Genomic DNA, 18,378 nt, shown 5'->3' on the forward strand with positions numbered 1-18,378 from the left:
GTCGTGTGTTCCACACGGCCTAGAACACGGGCATGTGTCTTGGCCGTGTGAAACCTGCACCTAATTTTGAATTGAATTAATTAACCACACGGCCTAGCACACGGGCGTGTGGCATGGTCATGTGTGCAAGTCAGAGAGTTACATGGGATCGAACACGATCTCCAACACGGGAGTGTCCTAGGGTCACACGGGTGTGTCCCTTAGACCACACGGACGTGTGAGCCCTGCACCTTAGAAAAATTTTAAAAAGTCGCGAAAAATTCTTAGAGGTCCCGATTAAGTCCCAGCTCGATTCTAATGCTCATATTGGGCCTTGAGGGCCTAATCAAGGGACTTTATGGTTGATCTTGGAAAATGAATAGTAATTTACATAAATTAATGGAAAAATGTTCTAAATGTTTTGGGAATGCTTCAAAACTCTATTCAGGCAACGGTACGGGTTAGGGGTGTTAAAAATTATAACAGTCCGATTTTGGGTATAGTTGGAATAGTGGTTTCGGGGCCACAAATCCTACGTAAGGAAATGTATTTTTATTATTTTTTTATGGTCTACAATTTCACAGAATGATTTCATGAAAATTTTGTTCGAAAATTTCGACGTTTGGGCACTCAATTTAGTCAAAAGGACTAGATTGTAAAAAGTGCAAAACTAGGTGTCAAACTGCAATGAAATTTTAAATTAGAGGTCCTTAAATGGTAATTAGACCATTGGTTAAGTTGGTGGACAAAAATGGACATGGTTTGGTATATTTCTAAAGTTTTTTATTAAGGGTAATTTGGTTATTTGGTAATTAAAATGAATTAAAAACAAAATTAAAAGCCAATTTTTGTCCATCTTCAATCCCTTGGTCGAATTTCACATGAGGAAGGCATAGCTAGGGTTTTTCAAGCTTTCAAGCTCGATTTTTAGTCCGTTTTAGCCCTGTTTTTAATGTTCTTTACATTTTTTAGATCCTCGTAGCTTGGTTTAGCTATTTCCACCATTATTTTGAGCTAGGGTTTATGTTAAAAATTTACCCATGGATGAAATGCATCTATTTTGATGTTTTATGGAAGAATATGAAAGTTTGGGGTGTGATAAACAACTTTTACCAAGTGATTTTTGATGAAATTGCATAAAGGGACCTATTTTTAAAGTTGTAAAATTATGTGTAGAAAATGTGATTTAGTGAAAAATGTGAGCTGCGATAAGAGGGAATATGAATCGGGTAGGTTTAGGATCTGAGAAAAATAAGTGATTTTCATCTTACGAGTCAAGAGGCAAAACTGTAAATATGTGAAACTTTAGGGGCAAAAATGTAATTTTTCCATAGTGTGATTTTTGGACTAAATTGAATAATGTGAGTATTAAATGAGTTAGATATGTTATTATAGATCAAAGAAAGACGATGAATTGACCTTGATCGGGGAAAAGAAAAGGTTGTGGACTAAATTGCAAATTCATCATATTTTGCACCAAGGTAAGTTTGTATGTAAATATTGCATCGTTTTTACTTATGTTATCACATTTAATTATGTTTTATGAAATGTGGCTGAATGTTGAATGAAATTGACAAGTATTGGAAAGTGAGAAATTTCCAGTTGAACATTAGGAGCAGAATAGGATACAAGTGACATGTTACTAGTAACTCAAGTGTGGTACTATGTGAAGGCCACCTTGAGAAGAGATAGCTTGGTCACAAGTGTGGTACTATAGGAAGGCCACTTTTTGAAGAAAGATAGCTTTGGTCACAAGTGTAGTACTATGTGAAGGCCACTTTGTGAAGAAGGTTGCTTTGACTACAAGGGTGGTACTATGTGAAAGCCACCGAGTATCCGTTATTATTCTGATGTGTTCAATGGGAAATGACTAGGCGTAATTGAATATGACTATGTGATTAATAAGTACAGGTACGTGTGTGTAAAATTATGAGCAATTTGCTCGATACGTGATCGAACTTTGGTAAGATTGATATGGAGTAAGTGTCACAATGAAAGTTACTATAAAGAAAACATGAAAAAGTGAAATTTAGTAATAAAATAGTTTTCGACAGTAGCAGTTGTGTGACTTTGAAAAATCACCAAAAATGGTAGAAATCGAATTAGAGGTTGAATAAGATATGAAATTAAATCTTATCGAGTCTATTTTCATATAAAGGAAACCATGTAAGCAAAAGAATTTCATATTATTAGATATTTGAATTTTTCTAAGACAAAGTCAGAATGATTTCAGAATCCTCTACTTTGATTTGGGAAAATCATCAAAAATGGTACAAAAATAATTATGGGATAGAATTTATATACAAAAGAAACAAACAGGAACATCATCTGGATCCCGTATGAAGAGATAATTAATTTTTAGTGAAGAGGGGTCGGCAGGAGTGATTTTAAAGAATAAACTGTACTTATTGGCTAAACCAAAAATTCTAAAAATTTGTGGTAAAAATATATGTGAGTCTAGGTTCTGGAAAAATTAGTGGATCTTAATTTAGAGTTCCATATCTCTAGATATAAATAATTTAATGACTGTGACTCGAATAGACAGCTTGTTTTAAACTTGAGTAAATAGTGGATCTATGTGTAGTTTTGATTTTATTACTTTGAAAACATTTTTTGAGGATTTATAAAAGCATGTTAATAATTTATTTATTATTTACATACCTACTTACTAAGCTATATGCTTACTCCCCTCTCTTTTCCTTTGTTTTATAGTGTCACCAAGCTAGCTCGGGGTATAGAGGTCGTTGGAGATCCATCCATACTATCAACACTCTTTTGGTATTTTGAAAGAAATATTTTGAATTATGCCATTGTATAGAGGACTTGGTTATTCTGTTATGTGTCATAGTTGATTTGGCCTAAAATGTTGGCCTATGTTATTTGATAGTTCATTTTGTATAAGGCCATTGATGTTGGCTATTATTGGTTAAGTTGTATGCTTATGATAATGCCATGTTGTGTGTTGATAAATCTAGTATGAGTGTGTAAATGTTTTGGATGGAAAAAGGCTTGGAAAATAGCCTAAGTTTCATCCACATGGTTGGCCACACGGCCATGTGCTCAGGACGTGTGCCTTTGTTTTTCAAAAAAAATTTCAAAGTTTTCAAAAGTTCTCGGTTTGGTCCCGAACCACTTTCAAAGTATGTATTGGGCCTCGTAAGCCCATATTAGGGACTTTATAATGAAACATGAAAATTTTAATTTGGATGAAATTTTATTACTCGGTTTTGTATGATTGGTTATGTTTATATCTGGTAATGCCTCATACCCTGTCCCGGCATTAGACACGGGTAAGGGGGTGTTACATAAATTCCATATTCCTTTGATTGACAAAACTCTCTCAAATTTCTTCATCAATTATCTTGTTGTCAAGTTTCTACGAAAACAAGAACCCAAAACTTAGCTCTTAGGACTTAAGGTAAGACCTTGATGCTCTATTGGGTTAGACCTATAGAAGTAACTAAGAAAGTTCACAACAAAGGAAACTAGGTTTGCCAAAAGACAAGAATGTACAAACCTAGGTTTGCTTGTGTTTATGAATGAGTTTTAACTTGCTTTGACTATTAATGACTTTTGTATGTTTGTAAAATTGCGAACCTAACAAAACCGTCTACAAGCAAACCATAATGTTAATCAGGAGTTTAGGGTTTTATCCTAAGTTCTGAGAGTAAGTCATCTCTATATTAATGTTTTGTGATTGTAATTATACATGTGCTTTTATGAACAGTGTTTTGTAAGCTCCTTATGACCTATGAGCTCTTTGTTTAGGTAAATGTTTTGGCACTATAATATTCTGAAACTGTTGAAAATGGCTTGACATAGGATTATGAGTACTGACCTTTATGCTTTGTGATTTGGGCAAGAGGCCTTGGGACAGGTTTGGAGAGATAAGGAAAAGTCAAGCTAAGCTCCATTCAATGGGATATGTTGGTATGTTTGGAGAGTGCTTAGCTTTATGAGACACTTATGGGACATGTTAAGACTCTTTGAGTCAAAGTGAGAAGTTATAAGGAGATCTCCTTATCCAACAAAAAAAAAAAACATGTGGATAAGATTTTGTTTTCCAAAATACTATGTTTATTGTTTTAGGCTAAATAATAGTAGGTAATTGTGAACCAGGTTTCACGTAAATATGGCGAACCCAGTTCGTAGAATAGTAAATTTGTTAAAACTCTTGTTTAACCTATGTTTTTGTGCATCCTATGTGATTTTCTTGTAAATTCATTGAGTTCGCAAGAGCTCACAGACTCATTTCTAAACACAGTAGATAGTTAGATCACACGATATGTAGCAGCGATGTGAGTGATCTTGGCGACCAATAAACACTGAATAGGTGATACAATCGAACTCTAGACTTAAAGGCAATATGGGATTCTACTTTAGATTAAAAATATTCTCATTATATATGTTGACTTCACCAATTGTTGTATGACTTAGTTTTTTTTATTTTTTTCTTTATATTCTTAAAATACCTCTTACGAGCTGATAAAACTATATATATGTAAACTTGAATTTCAAGTATATAAACATAGTCCAAGTCTAGTTTGGTGTTTTCTTAATCTACAAGTTCAAAGTTAAGTATTAAATTTCTAACAGAGTGTTTTCCATAAGTGAAAATGATACGTGATATTCGTGACACGTTCTAAATATTTATAATGAATCGTTCTTGAAACTAACTATTATCACGATGAAGGCAAGTATACCTATCAAACAGTAGTATAGCTTTAGCAAGATCGGATTTTCGAACCCAAAGGAACTAAAAGTACTAGTATTAACTTTCTTTTTATTATCTAGCCTAAAAATTAAAAGGGTTTTGTTTATCTAACTAATTAACTAAACTAAGAAATCACAGAAAATAAAATAGGGGAATTACTTTTGGAAAAACGATTGAATTAAGACAATACCTAAGGAAAAATCCACCTAGACTTCACTTGTAATTTGACTCTGAATCGGATGATTTATTCATTTGACTTGATCCGTAGAAATCCCTAAGTTATATTATTATCCCTCTCGAGACTAACAACGTCTAACCCTAGGTTGAATAATTGAAATCTCTTTCTAATTAACTCCCTAGGGTTGCATTAACTAGATCTATGCATCCCCTTATTAGGTTTCACCCTAATCCGGCAAAATCTTGTCACCCTATCTCTAGGCGCGCAATCAACTTAGCTTAATTATGACAAATGTACTCTTAGACACGGTCTATTCCTCCTCTGAATAAGAGCTTAACTTGAATCAATATCCTGGAATATCAAGACAAGAATTAAGAACACATAATTAAGAACAAGTCAAATATTTATCATACAATTCAAATAATAATAACAAGGTCTGTCTTAGGTTTCATTCCCCTTAGGTATTTAGGGGTTTTAGTTCATAACTAAAGTGGTAAACATCTCAGAAGAATAATGAATACAAAACATAAAGAAAAACCCAAAACTCTTGAAGGGAAATTGAGGGGAGATCTTCAGTCTTGATGATGAATCTGGCTTCTGAGATGGATCAATCGAATTTCCTTGAGTAGTTCCCTGCTTCCTTCTCTATGGTTCTTTTCCTCCTCCTCTAGGGTGTATTTATAGGCTTTAGAATGCCTAAGAACCCTCAAAATTAGCCTTTTCTGAATTAGACTCAATTTGGGCTCGACAGGGACATGCCCGTGTGCGATTACTTCAGGCCATGGTCAAGCCTGTTAAATAGGCACGAGCGTGTGGTCCACCCATGTGAGTTGTGCTTCGATTCTTCCAAATTGACACGGTCTTGTGGTTTCCCGTGTGAGGAGGTTCAGGCCGTGTTGATTTCTTACATTGGTCCATTTTCTCCATTTTTGGCCCGTTTCTCGTTCCTTTCACTCTCCTATGCTCACCTAAGTATAAAATATGAAATTAAGGCATTAGGAGCATCAAATTCACCAATTTTAAGGGAAAATAATCCATAAAATGTGCTAAGCATGGGATAGAAATATGTATAAATTACGGTTTATCAAATACCCCCACACTTAAGCATTTGCTTGTCCTCAAGCAAAATCCTCAACTTATAATTTCTATCGATAATATCTCAAAATAATCCATAGGTAATCATACATTGAAAATTCAACTGAAAGAACATCAAAGTTTCAAACAATCTAAGTTGAGCATTTTATTATGAAAACATAGGTGTGTCCCCTCGTCTGAGTAATTACCTTTGATTCAAAATATCACAGAGTTTCACATCCTTACTAAAGATTCACTCAAATCACTCGAGGTGTTTAAGGACTATAAATGAAGCACTCAATAGTCAATAACGAAGAGTCATTACCATAGGCTTAAATGAAAATCAGATCTCCACCACTATAAATTGAGATGAAACATCAATCAAAAGGTCTTTAGAGGGTTGTAATGTGGCTTTGGTTAGAGGGTGTGGTCACAAACTGAAAGAAAGGGTTAGAACCGAGATTAAATTAAAAAATTGCCTAACTAGAAAAATGACTAGTCATTAATTGCGTATAATAGAGTTTTTTTCTTAGAATATGGAATTTAACTTCTTTAGCTCAAAAGATCACTACTACTAATATGTATACAAAATAAAATAAAACGTAGCTAAACAACTATTCCAACTCAAATCTCGACAAATATAGGGATCAAATTAATTTAGGGGATTTCAACAATAATGAGTTATGGGTTAATATTGAGAGTAAATCAATAAATGGGTTGTTAGGCTCAAGGGGTTTCACTAAGGGTTAATTGTGAAGGTAGGCTTTTATGGAGTGAGTGGGTAAACCTAAGTGCCTTTATAATTTTGACATATCAAATCAAATGGTGCGGTCCTGACATGAATAATCAAGCAAGTTCTAGAATAACAATTCAATACTGATGCACTCATAATGAAAGTGAGCATGAAAGAAATAATAGATGCTCTAAAGGCTCAAGATCTCACAAAAATTATGGCTTTTTGATGTTTAAACTTGTGAATTCCAACTCAAAATAATACCTAAACTTGGGAAAACAACCTAAAAGTTTTTAATTATTCAAAAATCAACTTGTAATGCTTGATTCCCTAATGTCTTAAAGTTTAAACAATCAATGTATAAATGCCTATGTTTTAATTCAAGATATATCAATAAACATTATAGACTAATCAGAATTCATTCTAATAATGATATGAGAAGATCGAATGAGAATAAAACAAAATTCAGGGATTTTTATGATATAAAAGACCCCCCACACTTAAAATGTACATTGCCCTCAATGTACAAAGGTAGATATATTGAAAAAGATAGATTTATAATCATAAGATAGGGAGAGAAGTGAAACTTCCTGAATGATGACTGAATTCCTTGAACTGGAGTTTTGGAGAATAATCAGTGTGAGGGTGGAGGAGGATAATCCGGTGGTGGTAGAGGTTCATTATTCCATAAGTCATGTGCCAAAAGAATATTATATCTGGTGGTAGCTCTGGTCGTGGTCGAGCAGGACTTGGCAGTCGTGGAGAACGTTTCCCGGTGGAGTTGTTAGTTCCTATGCGATGCTGAGCTTAGGAGCTCTTTAGGAAATATAAGGAAGCATAATTACTCGGTATGAAATAGCCGAAAGTGAAAATTGTTAAATAAAAATTATAAAACTTAATAAAAATAAGCTTAAATAAAAATAAAAAGTAGTTTTAAAATAAAAGTCAAAACATAAAAAGAAATAATAAATAAAAGTTTTTAAACATCTTCATCGCTAGATGGTTCGCGAGGTGGGGGTGGCGATGAGATTGGACGTGCTGAAAAATCTGCTGTAGAGTAGCATCAATGTTATCGAAGCGCTGAAAACACTATTGCTTGAATCGAGTAAGGCGCTCAGAGATGTCAGTGTATGAAGCCACCGCATGAACTGGACGAGAAGGAGGTGGTGGCTGAGACGGTGGGTCCTCGTGACATGGAGGGACATCATTAGTAATGTCCTCGGGGGCCTTCTCCTCGGTGGATTGGGTGAGACGGTACTAAGGAGGGAAGGTGCCACATCGTTTCTCGATCATCCTCATACTTAGCATGCTCAAGATGCCCTGTGGGGACATCTAGCCCATGAGAGTGAGGGAGGATGATTGGGCTCTGTGTTGAGGAGCCCGAAGTGCCGAGCCAACCACGTCACATAAGGCCCAATGGAGATGACCCATTTCCTATGCTGCTCCGCCTGATGTTAAATGGTGAGGGCAATGAAATAAGCAAGGTCTATGACGTGCCCATGTGACATACACCATAGAAAGTAGGCGTCGTGAGTGTTGACGACGCCAGTGCTCTCTTGCCTTCCTATTAACGTGTGAGCCAAAATGGCATGTAAGTACCTCAGAGATAGAGGGAGAGTCGATTCCATGGAGCGGCTAGGTTTGTAAGAGGCAGCGCCGGGGGTGAGGGCATTCCAACACCGTGAAGGAGAGTGATGGATGTGGCGATTGAGAGCGTGTAGTTCTTTCTCCTCAATAAACTCCTCAGTATAAAGGCCTAGTGCGGTTCCAAACTCTGGGACGTTCAATTGGCGGACTAGACTGCCGAGGTGAAATTGGATAGTTCCCGGGTCATCAAAGCGGGCTATCACGGTCTAAAGATGGAACGTTGAGCAGAGTTCCATCGTGAGTTCGAGATATGTCAGCTCGACATTCTCAAAGAAAAGCCCCTAAGGATCGGTGGTGAGGAGGGCCCAAATTGCATCCGCGAGTTGGACCTGTTCTAGAGCGGCCCAGTCTATATAGCTGCCCACTTCCAAGGGTCGGGCCCGTAGAATTTGGAAAAGTTCTTCTTGGGGCCCAATGGGGAACTGCAGAAAAGGGTGACGAATTTTTGCGGTAGGACCCAAGGAAGATGACGATCCCTTCCTTTTCTTCGAAGCAGGGACGGCGGCTTTCTTTCCTCATGAAGACGACATGGTATACCTGCAAGCAAAACCATTATTTCATCGTGATGATTGTTCAAGGTAAGATGAAAACAAATTTAAAAAAGAAAAAGTCCTGAATTAAAACTAATAATCTCAGTCACAACTACTAGCAAACTTAATCAAAAACAATTAATTTTATGGTGTATCATTAGCATGATAATAGTATGAGTTTCATAAAAAATGGCAAATAATTCTATGTAGCATATTTTATAGATGGAAAATGTCAACCTGATCGCGATTTTCGTGACTTTATAATTAATCGTTCTTGAAACTAACTATTATCATGATGTAGGCAAGTGTACCTATCGAACAGTAGTATAGTTTTAGCAAGACTAGATTGTCGAACCTAAAGGAACTAAAAGTACTAGTAATGACTGTCTTTTTATTATCTAGCCTAAGAATAAGGGGGTTTTGTTTTAATTAACTAATTATCTAAACTAAGAATCCAGAGAAGATAGAATTAGGGAATTACTTTTGGAAAACGATTGAATTAAGACAATACCTAAGGAAAACTCCACCTAGACTTCACTTGTTATTCTGACTCCGAATCGGACGATTTATTCATTTAACTTGTTCTATAGAGATCCTTAAGTTATGTTATTATCCCTATTCAAGACTAATAACGTCTACTCCCTAGATTGAATAATTGAGACTTTTCTCTAATTAACACCCTAGGGTTGCATTAACTCATTCTATGGATCCCCTTAATAGGTTTCACCCTAATCTGGAAAAATCTTGTCACTCTATCTCTAGGCGCGCAATCAACTCCGCTTAATTATGGCAAATGTACTATTAGACAGGGTCTATTCCTCCTCTGAATAAGAGCTTATCTTGAATCAGTATCCTGGGATATCAAAACAAGAATTAAGAACACATAATTAAGAACAAGTTAAATATTTATCATACAATTCAGAAAATAATAACAAGATTCATCTTAGGTTTCATTCCCCTTAGGTATTTAGGGGTTTTAGTTCATAACTAAAAAGGAAAACATCTCAAAAGAATAATGAATACAAAATATAAAGAAAACCCAAAACTCCTGAAGGGGAATTGAGGGGAGATCTTCAGTCTTGATGATGAATCTGGCTTCTGAGATGGATCAATCGGCTTTCTTTGAGTAATTCCTTTCTCCTTCTCTGTGCCTCCCCTTTTCTTCCTCCTATAGGGTGTATTTATAAGCTTTGGAATGCCTAAGAACCCTCGAAATTAGCCTTTTCCGAATTGGACTCAACTTGGGCTCGGCAGGGACACGCCCATGTGAGTCGTGCTTCAAATCTGCCAAATTGACACGCTCGTGTGTTCTGCCCGTGTAAGGAAGTGCAGGCCGTGTTAATTTCGTACTTTGGCCCATTTTCTCTATTTTTGGCCCGTTTTTCGTTCCTTTCACTCTCCTATGCTCTTCTAAGTATAAAACATGAAATTAAGGAATTAGGAGCATTGAATTCACCAATTCTAAGGAAAAATCATCCATAACATGTGTTAAGCATGGGGTAAAAATATGTATAAATTACGGTTTATCACAACCCTAACCATAAATATTCACTTTAAACTAGTCAAATGGAGCCAATAGATCATGCAATGAGTAAGAACTTCAACATGAAAAAGATGATAACTTCTCTAAATACGAAATTTGAGTGATAGAAAGATGAAAATAACATGAAAAATACAGATAACTATGATAAATAGCATTAGAAATTAGTAAAATAAAAGATAAAAGAATAAACAAATGCTAAAAAGAGGAGAATGAGTGTCAAAAATGGGGTTGGAAGCTGCGCACGGGCGTGGTAAGGAGGCCGTGTGGATTTGCAGTGGTTAGGGTTATGGATTTTGGGTGAAGAAGATGATGAATGGTGAAAGGTATTTATAGATTTTGGGACACACGGCCAAGGGACACGCTCGTGTTCCCCAATTTCAGCCCGTGTGTTTCCCATTTTTTTGAATTTCGGTGCGTCTGACAATTTCCCTAAGACCGTGTACCTTGGGCGTGTTGGTGCACACGACCGTGTCGCACGGCCGTGTCTATCTTTTTTTGCTTCTCCCACGCCCGTGTATGAAGGTCCATGCCCGTGTTGTTTTGGCAGGTTCGCCTACGGTTGCTTGGCAAGGGCGTGTCGCACGCCCTTGTTTATTTGACAAGTTTGACCATGGTTTCAAGGCACGGGCGTGTCGCACGCCCGTGTTGTTTTGGCAGGTTCTCCCATGGCCATGTCGCACGGTCGTGGCGATTTATCATAGCCCGTGTTGGGGAAAATCTTTTCCCTATTTCCACATGATCCTAAGCACGCCCCTGTCCTTGGCTGTGTCTATGTGGTAAACATGTATTCAAGAGCTCCGTTAGTAAGTTAGGTGTTAAAAAGTAAATTTAAAAAAGTTAATACAGTTAGTGCTCGGGTTGCCTCCCAAGAAGCGCTTATTTATAGTCTAAGCTCGACTTACCTCTCCATTGAATGGTCATGGTGGTTCGAAAAGTTTATACTCCTTATTCCTGTTGTGAATCTCATCAAAATAAGGTTTTTGGCGGGCATTGTTTACCTTAAAAGTGCCAATTTTGGGATGACTTACCTCGACTGTACCGAATGGGAAAATGCTAAGTTCCGTAAGAGGAATTTCTTCATTCGGTTTGGCAGTGACAATGTGAGGATTTGCGGCATCTAATAAAACTTTATCTCCAACCTTAAGTTGATTTGGAAAGGTATTGAGCTTGTTCTGACGTAATTTTAGTTTATCGTGTGTTCTTGGTTTATGTGTCTGCCATTCATCTAGCTCCTCAATTTGTAGCCTTCTTTTTTCATGAATAGGTCCTCTACTATTGTTGGAAAATGGCTCATGTACTTCCTTCAAACTCATTTCCTGCAAAGTAGGTTGCACCATATTGTCAGTTTTAATAGAATGGTTTAGACAATCACCTTCAATTTTCGATGTGTTGCCGGAATTGCGAGCTTTAAGGGTGATTGTCTCGTCTCCCACACGAAGTGTGAGCTCACTTGTGCCAACATCAATAATCGTTCTAGCAATTGCCAAAATATCCTCCCACTACTAGTCTATTCTATACATGCCATAAGATAATCCAAAACATAGCAGTACCAAACAGTGGATAGTGATAGTGTGACTAGTTGCTGACGATCCCCGAGCCTGTAGCTTCCAAATGAGATCTATAAAACAGAGGAAACAAAGTAAACGGAGTAAGCATTACAATTCTTAGTAAGTTTTAAGCAGTGTCAACAGATAACAATCAAATTATAACATAGTTGTTCGTATTTTTATTTCACTCTTCCTTCGGGCATACCATCTCTTTACCAAATATGCACATCTCATCATATATAATAGGCAGATAAATTCTCACTTGATAGTGATCTCATACATATTTCACACTAGCCATTCGGCTTTACCACATATACATATCTCATATATATTTCACATTAGCCATTCGGCTTTACCACATATATATATCTCATACATATTTCATATTAGCCATTCGGCTTTACCACATATACATATCTCATACATATTTCACACTAGCCATTCGGCTTTACCACATATACATATCTCATACATATATCACACTAGCCATTCGGCTTTACCACACATATATATATTTATCTTGTACATCAATTTCAGCAATAGCTTATAAGCAACTCAAATAGTTTCATCAATGTTTACAACAAAATCACATATTCACTACAAGCTATTTTCCTGAGCAATAGTCACTAAATTATTTATAACTGGAGCTACAAAACTAAAAATCAATTGCCGTTAATTTTACCTGAATATAGACTCATATATCTTCCGTCCATAAAATTTTCAGAATTTTAGGTTTGGCCAATCAATACCAGATTTTTCTTAAAGTTTCCCCTGTTTCACTGTTTGACTAATCTGACCAGTCTTCACTACGAATCAAATTTCTTATTGTACAGAATTCAAAATATGTTCTACTTGATTTCATTTGAAACTAGACTCATTAAGGAGTCTAAGCATATAAATTTTATCTTATAACCAGTTTTGTACAAATTATAATGATTTTCTAAAAACAGGACAGGGGATTTCGGAGTCATTCTGACATTGTCTCACACAACTTTACATATCTCTTTATAGGAAATTTCTTTGCTTACACGGTCTCTTTTATAAGAAACTAGACTAATTAAGCTTTGATTACATATTTTTTTCAGCCTATAATTCCACACCAACAATTTATAGTGATTTTCTAAAATCACGTTACTGCTGCTGTCCTAAGCAAATTATTACAATTTGCTCTTAAATTTCCAAGTCTAAACACTTATGAACTTACCATTTGAGTTTAAGACATATCATGGCCACATCATATCTTATTAAATCAACTCATTATGTCCTATTATGATTGAATTTACTCAACGTTTAATCACTTAAAACTTACCTCGGAAGTGGTCGACGACTAGATATCCACGGCTATTCGTTTACTTTCTCTTTTCCCCTATCCGACTTTGATCCTCTTTGCTCTTAAGCTTAAGTAAAACAATAGATTTGCTTAAGTACTTAACTAATATTATTCACTTAACAATCACATTTGGCAATCACATATCATTTAATCTATATCTAAAACATTAGATTTCAATATGTATCATATTTAATAAAACATGCCATGACTCGATTTCATGCTTCTTTAATTTATATCTAATTCACATTCACAAGCAAGGAGTCACTTAATTTATCATGCTTCCTTATACATGAATTTAATCATATTGCCGAATGTCCTTATGTGTACATGGTACATACATAAGGCATAAATATATATACCTATATATGACCATTACAATTTAAACATTTAATCATAATCGGCAAGCTTTATTTCAACTATTTAAGGTGCAAACATCAATTAACAAACAAACATTATCAACCCATTTTTATTACAAGTTTTCCCCAACTTAACACCCCCAAATTATCAAACTTTAACAAGTTTAAAACTCATCTAATGACCATTTATAAACTAAGGCATCAACCATTCAAATTCAACTCATCACAACATGGCCGAATACACATTTCTCCTACTTCCATTCTAAATAAAAGTTTATCAAGCTTCCATCTTCATTTAACTATGTACCATTTAGAACTATCAATACTTTACACCCTTTAACAAATTATAATCAATTGCCAAATGCATCTTTGACAATTTAAACCACGCAACTCAAATTCTTACAATTTAAGCTTAGAAATTTCTATTCATGTAAATTTTAGCAACATGGAGTCCATTAAACACTCCAAAATTCCATTTGAACAACAATTGTTCAACCTTCTAGCATAATTTCAATCTGGACAGCAAGCATTATTTAACATTCAGGCTGTTTTATTAGACCATCCGAATAGCTTAATTAACACCACTTTATAGCCCCTTGAACAATGAATTAAACCCATTCGATTCGCAACAAAAACTAATATTTAACAACCATTGTTTTCTTTTATTTCAAACATGCAGCAGACCAATTCCTCCACATATTACAGCACATTCAAATCAGCATTTACATCTGGAACAATTTGTTTTCAAGTCGTAGTTTCAGTGATCATTTATGCATTTAATTGTCAAATTGTTACGTCACTACTAACAACTGAAACTTAGTAAGAATAACATAATATTTTATCTATTAAACTCAATTTATCAACCCCTAATCGGCATGAAAATAGAACCATTAATTTGTTCAAATTTTGGACAGCATAACGAAGGCACAAAATTGGACAAGAGTAATTTTACAACTAATCAAAGAGCTTTTCTTTTCTACAACCCGCATTCATGCCTTCCAACCACAATCCATCATCATTTTTCTTTACAACAAAGTTAAAGATAGAGGGGAGCTTAGAAAGCTTACCAACTTAGGATACAACTCTCAAACAAGCTAAATCCTTAGTTTTCTTCAACATGCAAACTGTCTCCATTTTTCTTTTTGTTGCAGCCCTCTTCTTCTTCTTCGATGGATTACCGAGTTACTTGAAATTTCAGCTACCTAACTAGCTAAAATCATAGTTTTTCCTCCTTCTAGCCATCTTCTAAGCCAAAAATTAAAGCAACCCAACTTTCTTCTTCCTCCCTCAAGTCACGGCAATAGAGGAGCAAGGGTGAGACAACTTTGGTTTCTCCTCCCATTAACTAGTATTTTATTATTTCTCTCACAACATTTTAACACAAAATGTTTATAATATGTTTTAACCCATAGCATGGCCGGCCGCTACCTAACATTTTGGGTAATTTGACATGCAAGTACAAGCATTTCCTAACATGCATTAATAGATCCTTATAGATTAACCTATCACATTTCAAAAGTGTCACACATAAGTCCTATTTAATAAAATTCACTTTCAATTAACAAAATTCAAACATGCAATTTTCACACATGCATATATACATATAATAAGCATTAAGTATGACGGTTAATTATTTTTATGACTCAGTTTTGTGGTCCCGAAACCACTTTCCGACTAGGGTCACATTAGGGGTGTCACAATTTCTGGCCTTGGTTTTGCAACTAACCCTTCCTCATCTTGAATGGCAATCACGTTGAGTTGCTCCCTTGGGTAAGATTCAGTGTTGCTTGGCAGGCTACCTTGTGGTCGTTCAGAAATTAACTTAGCAAGCTGTCCAATCTGAGTTTCGAGCCCCTAGATTGATGCTTGTTGATTTTTGAATGCTGTCTCAGTATTCTAAAAATGAGTTTCTGACACCGAGATGAATTCGGTTAGCATCTCCTCAAGGTTCAGCTTCTTTTCTTGCTGGTAAGGTGGTTGTTGAAAACCCGGATGATGTTCTGGCCTTTGATTTCCTTGACCGCCCCACGAGAAATTGGGATGGTTCCTCAAACCTGAATTATAAGTGTTACTATATGGGTTATTTTGGGATCTAGAGTTATTGTTACCCACATATTGGACTTGTTCCTCCTCGATGCTAGGGTTGAAGGGTTGATATTTTGTGCATGCTTCTCCTCCATTCGAATCGTACCTCATCATTGAATGTACCTGAGTAGAACTACACAAATCGTCAATCTTTTTATGTAAAAGTTCTACTTGGTTAGATAACATAGTAACCGCGTCAAGGTTGAAACACCGGCTGCTTTCGTCGGTTTTGTTCTCATAAATTTCCACTAATAGTTATTCAGCGACATCTCCTCAATAAATTCGTAAGCTGCCTCAGGTTTCTTATTATTGATAGTTCCTCCAGCAGCTGCATCAATAATCTACCGAGTCGAAGGATTCAGGCCATTATAGAACGTTTGATCCTGTAGCCAAAGCGGTAACCCATGGTGAGGGCACCTTCTTAAAAGGTCTTTGTATCTCTTCCATGCACCGTAGAGTGTTTCTAAATCCATCTGCACAAAAGAAGAGATATCATTACATAATTTGGCTGTTTTAGCCGGTGAAAAATATTTTAATAAAAATTTTTCGGTCATTTGTTCCCAAGTAGTGATTAACCATCGTGGTAACGAGTTCAACCATTGTTTAGCCTTATTCCTTAACAAAAAGGGAAACAACCGAAGGCGAATGGCTTCATCAGAAACACCATTAATTTTAAAAGTATCACAAAATTCTAGGAAATTTGCCAAGTAAGCATTGGGATCTTCGTCCTGCAAACCATCAAACTGAACAAACTATTTTATCATTTGAATTGTGTTAGGTTTCAGTTCAAAATTATTTGCAGCAATAGTAGGTCTAACTATACTTGACTCAGTTCCTATTAAATTAGGTTTAGCATAATCATATATAGTGCGCGGAGCAGAATTTTGGTTAAGAGCAATTGCAGGAGGTAGAAGATTTTCTTGGTTTTCAGCCATCTCCTCGGTTGTGGTTTGAATATTGTCCTCTTGCTCGTTCTCTGTGTATCTTAAGCTTTGCCATATTTCTCTTTGGTTTCTGCGAATTGTGCGATCGATCTCACTGTCCTGATGGGTTACTTCTAGTCATAAACTACAAGAACCTACCAGAAAAAAGGAAAAAAGAAAAATTAGTAATAAAAATTAGAATAAAATTTAAATTGCAGTAAAAGTAAATGACTAAAGTAATAAAAATCGAGTGTTCCTAATATCTTAGTTCCCCGACAACGGTGCCAAAAACTTGATACGTGATATTTGTGACAGGTTTTAAATATTTATAATGAATCGTTCTTGAAACTAACTATTATCACAATGAAGGCAAGTATACCTATCGAACATTAGTATAGCTTTAGCAAGACCAGATTATCGAACCTAAAGGAACTAAAAGTACTAGCATTAACTTTCTCTTTATTATCTAGTGTAAAATATAAAAGGGTTTTGTTTATCTAACTAATTAACTAAACTAATAAATCACAAAAAAATAGAATTGGGGTTTTACTTTTAGAAAAATGATTGAATTAAGACAATACCTAAGGAAAAATCCACCTAGACTTCACTTGTTATTTGACTCTGAATCAAACGATTTATTAATTTGACTTGATCCGTAGAAATCCCTAAGTTATATTATTATCCCTCTCGATACTAACAATGTCTAACCCTAGGTTGAATAATTGAAATCTCTTTCTAATTAACTCCCTAGGGTTGCATCAACTCGATCTATGGATCCCCTTAATAGGTTTCACCCTAATCCAGAAAAATCTTGTCACCCTATCTCTAGGCGGGCAATCAACTCCGCTTAATTATGATAAATGTACTCTTAGACGGGGTCTATTCCTCCTCTGAATAAGATCTTAACTTGAATTAATATCCTGGAATATCAAGACAAGAATTAAGAACACATAATTAAGAACAAGTCAAAAATTTATCATACAATTCAGATAATAATAACAAGATCTGTCTTCGGTTTCATTCCCCTTAGGTATTTAGGGGTTTTAGTTCATAACTAAAATGGTAAACATCTCAGAAGAATAATGAATACAAAACATAAAGAAAAACCAAAAAATCCTGAAAGGAAATTGAGGGGAGATCTTCAGTCTTGATGATGAATCCGGCTTTTAAGATGGATCAATTGCCTTTCCTTGAGCAGTTCCCTGCTTCATTCTCTATGTCCCTTTTCCTCCTCCTCTAGGGTGTATTTATAGGCTTTAGAATGCCTAAGAATCCTCAAAATTGGCCTTTTTCGAATTGGACTGAATTTGGGCTTGACAGGGACACGCTCGTGTGCAATTTCTTTAAGCCACAGTCAAGCCTGTTAAATAGGCACGGGGTTGTGGTCCACCCGTGTGAGTCGTGCTTCGATTCTGCCAAATTGACATGACCGTGTGATCTACCTATGTAATATCCTGATTTTGGGCCTAGTCGGAATAGTGGTTTCGTGACCACAAAATCCGAGATAGAAATAATTATTTTATGATTATTTTAAGGTCTATGATATGATTGCATGATTGTGTGAAAATTTCGTGAAGAAATTTTATGCATAAAGTGCTTAATTTGAAATTTGGGACTAAATTGAATAAATTGCAAAACTTGTGTTCTAGAAGTATTTTGCATAAAATTGAATTAGATTATTAATTAGAGGTCCTTAAAGAGTAATTTTACCAATTTCTAAGTCTATGGACAAAAATTGG

General features: G+C 35.7%; 1 non-coding gene across 1 annotated transcript; it reads left to right on the forward strand.

Moving 5' to 3' along the window:
* Positions 1-16,115: 16,115 nt before the first annotated feature.
* Positions 16,116-16,222, forward strand: LOC128285835 (small nucleolar RNA R71). Its single transcript, XR_008276383.1, has one exon. It is a non-coding gene; the product is annotated as a small nucleolar RNA R71 (small nucleolar RNA).
* Positions 16,223-18,378: the final 2,156 nt, after the last annotated feature.

Source organism: Gossypium arboreum, chromosome 12 (genome assembly GCF_025698485.1).
Source record: "Gossypium arboreum isolate Shixiya-1 chromosome 12, ASM2569848v2, whole genome shotgun sequence".
Taxonomy (NCBI): Eukaryota; Viridiplantae; Streptophyta; class Magnoliopsida; order Malvales; family Malvaceae; genus Gossypium; species Gossypium arboreum.